Below are 3,842 nucleotides of genomic sequence, written 5' to 3'. Positions count from 1 at the left end.
TGTCAATGACAACATCCCTGCCTGCTACCTAGACAGATGCTCTCCTCTGTGGACCACTGCGCTACTAAAACCACAGGTAATCTTTTGTTATGTGGTATGTACATGCTATGTGTTAGAAATATGCAGGACCTTCAAAAATGTGATTGGTAGTCAGGAAATGATATGTGTAATTTATGCTCGTAGAACGCCTGAAGGTGCTACTTGGATGTTGGGCCTCTGTATGTGGCCAGGCTGTGTAAAAATCTCACACATGTGGTATCCCTATACTCAGGAGGAGTAGCACAATGTATTTTGGGATGTCATTTTTGTTATGTACATGCTATGTGTTGGAAATATCTTATAAATGGTCAATTTTGTGTAAAAAAAAAAATTCTGGAAAAAATGAACCATTCAAAAGACTCATTATGCCTCATAGATTATACGTTGAGGTGTTTGCTTTCCAAAATGGGGTCATTTTGTGGGCGTTTCCATTGTCCTGGTGCTCCAGGGCCTTCAAAAGTATAATAGATGGTTGAAAAATGAGATGTGTAATTTATGCCATACTCAGGAGGAATAACAGAATGTATTTTGGGGTGTAGTTGCAAGTATGCATATGCTGTGTTCAATCAATAACCTGTCAATATGATAAGTTTGTGTAAAAAAAATAAAAGGAGAATTGTGGGAAAAAATTGCAACTTCAAAAAACTCACCATGCCTCTTACTAAATACCTTGAATTGTCTGCTTTCCAAAAAGGGGTCATTTGGGGGGTATTTGTAGGTGTGATCAGATGTGATCAATTTTCAGTGATTTGCACCATAACTTTCACACAGACTAAATAATATCCACTAATTTTGGTTATTTTAACAAAAGATATGTAGCAGTATATATTTTGGCCCAAATTTATGAAGAAAATGACTTATTTGCAAAATTTTACAATAGAAACTAAAAAAAGTGTTTTTTTTTTTTTTTTTTACATTTTCGCTCTTTTTCGCTTATATCGCAAAAAATAAAAAAAAAACAGCAGTGATTAATTACCACCAAAAGAAAGCTCTATTTGTGAGAAAAACATGATAAAAATGTTGTTTGGATACACTGAAAGCTGAAAATTGGTCCGGGCGAGGAGGTGTATAAGTGTCCTGTATTGAAGTGGGTAAATAGTGCAAGCAGTATTTTTGTAGCGTTTTTTTAGTGAATGCCAAAAAATCTTTGCAGTATTTTACTGTATACTCAGATGTGGTAAGATACCGCTTTGTGAATGAAGCCCAAAACACTTGGAGGCCTCAAAAGCAAACTAATATAAATTAGGCAATAAATCCTGAACTACTTTGTAAACAAAATAACACCTTGCTCTTTTGCTTTACAAACCATCCTTCAGATTCAGATTTCCATAAAGATGACCTATTGGGCTTATTTACTAAAGGGGTAGTGAAAAAAATGATTATCGGTTTAGTGTGAACACAACATCACCTTATTGACTAAGCTGCATATAGACAACATTTTGTGGACACTAAGGATGAGCCGAACACCCAGTTCGGTTTGTGGCAGAACATGCGAACAGACCAAAAATTTGTGCGAACACGCAAACCCCCTTAAAGTCTATGGGACTTGAACGTGAAAAATCAAAAGTGCTAATTTTAAAGGCTAATATGCAAATTATAGTCATAAAAAGTGTTTGAGGACCCGGGTCCTGCCCCAGGGGACATGAACCAATGCAAAAAAAGTTTTAAAAAAGGATGTTTTTTCGGGAGCAGTGATTTTAATAAAGCTTAAAGTGAAACAATAAAAGTGAAATATTCCTTTAACTATCATGCCTGCGGGGTGTCCCTAGTATGCCTGTAAAGTGCCGCATTTTTCCCGTGTTTAGAACAGTCCATTCACAAAATGACATTTCTAAAGGAATAAAAGTAATTTAAAACTGCTTGCGGCTGTAATGTAATGTTGTTCCCCCCCCCCCCCCCGCAGCCCATTACCAGGCCCTTTGGGTCTGGTATGGATATTAAGGTGAACCCCGCACCCAAATTAAAAAATAAAAGGCGTGGGGCCCCCAGGCCCTATATACTCTGAACAGCAGCAGAATACAGGCTGGCCCCGGGTTACAAACAAGATAGGGACTGTAGGTTTGTTCTTAAGTTGAATCTGTTTGTAATTTGGAACAGGTACATTTTGTAAGTGTAGCTCCAGCCAAAAAAAAAAAACAATATTTAAGCTTTTTGGATAACATAGGTAAGGGTTATCATCACCCCTGTAACATTTGTTTTGCTGTCTGTGCCCCTGTTCAGAAGATTTCAGCTCACTTTCTGTTCCAATGACAACTGGATTTTGAAAATTTTGGGTTATTAGGAAAACAAGGATTGGTGATAAAGCATCAGTGGGGAGACACCTTTTTCCCATATTAACTCTTACAGGAGAGAATTTCCCTTCCTAGGGGTAGATTTCCTCTCACTTCCTGTTGTCTCCCTCCGTTTGTAAGTAGGAGTCATTTGTAAGTTTAATGTTTGAAAATAGGGGACCGCCTGTATATACTATAAGGCCTGCCTTATACACTCTGTGGAAAATTGGGCCTTAGGTGTTGGTGGTACCAGAACACTGTAAGCCCTCACAATTACTCTTAGTGGGCGCTGGAACGGGCCCTGCTGTGAAATATTATATCAAGAATTGTAATTACAAGGGTAGAAAAATTGGGCCTTAGGCGGTGGTGGTGGTGGCACAACACTGTAAAGCCTCACAGATACTTTTGTTGAGCGCAGGAACAGGCCCTGCTGTAAAATATTAGATCAAAAATTGTAATTACGAGCCCATTTAAACAGGGGCAGAAAAATTGGGCCTTAGGCGGTGGTGGTGGTGGCACAACATTATAAAGCCTCACAGATACGTTTGTTGAGCACAGGAACAGGCCCTGCTGTGAAATATTAGATCAAAAATTGTAATTACACACCCCTGTTAAACAGGGGCAGAAAAATTGGGCCTTAGGCGGTGGTGGTGTTGGTGGTGGCACAACATTGTAAAGCCTCACAGACACTTTTGTTGAGCACAGGAACAGGCCCTGCTCTGAAATATTAGATCAAAAATTGTAATTACACACCCCTGTTAAACAGGGGCAGAAAAATTGGGACTTAGGCAGTGGTGGTGGTGCCACAACTCTGCAACCCCTCACAGATACTCTGGTTGAGTGCAGAAACGAGCCCTGCTGTTAAATATTTGATCAAAATTGTAATTCCACACCTCTGTTAAACAGGGGCAGAACAATTGAGCCTTAGGCAGTGGTGGTGGTGCCACAACACTGCAACCCCTCACAGATACTCTTGCTGAGCGCAGGAACGAGCCCTGCTGTTAAATATTTGATCAAAAATTGTAATTACACGCCCCTGTTAAACAGGGGCAGAACAGTTGGGCTTTAGGCAGTGGTGGTGGTGCCACAACACTGCAACCCCTCACATATACTCTTGTTGAGTGCAGGAACGAGCCCTGCTGTTAAATATTTGATTAAAAATTGTAATTACGCTCCCCTGTTAAACAGGGGCAAAAAAATTGGGCCTTAGGTAGTGGTGGTGGTGCCCTGAACTGAAAATATTCTTAGAAGCTATCATCATGAAAACTGAGGAGGAATAGGATAGTCACTCAGCATAATAGGATAGTCACTCAGCATATGCAGTCTTCAAGGGATCCCACAACCATAGAAAAATCAATCAGGTACTTGGTAGCTGGTGATCTGAGACTGATTCATTTTTAGGAATCAATTTTGGAGTCTGTGGACAGGCTCACTCTATGATCATTTACAAAGCCTCCAGCTGCACTGAATGTGCGTTCAGAAAGAACGCTGGATGCAGGACAGGCCAATAGCTCAATTGCATATTGAGCAAGT

The sequence above is a fragment of the Aquarana catesbeiana genome, linkage group LG04 (genome assembly GCF_042186555.1).
Source record: "Aquarana catesbeiana isolate 2022-GZ linkage group LG04, ASM4218655v1, whole genome shotgun sequence".
Taxonomy (NCBI): domain Eukaryota; kingdom Metazoa; phylum Chordata; class Amphibia; order Anura; family Ranidae; genus Aquarana; species Aquarana catesbeiana.
This window is presented reverse-complemented; position numbering follows the sequence as displayed.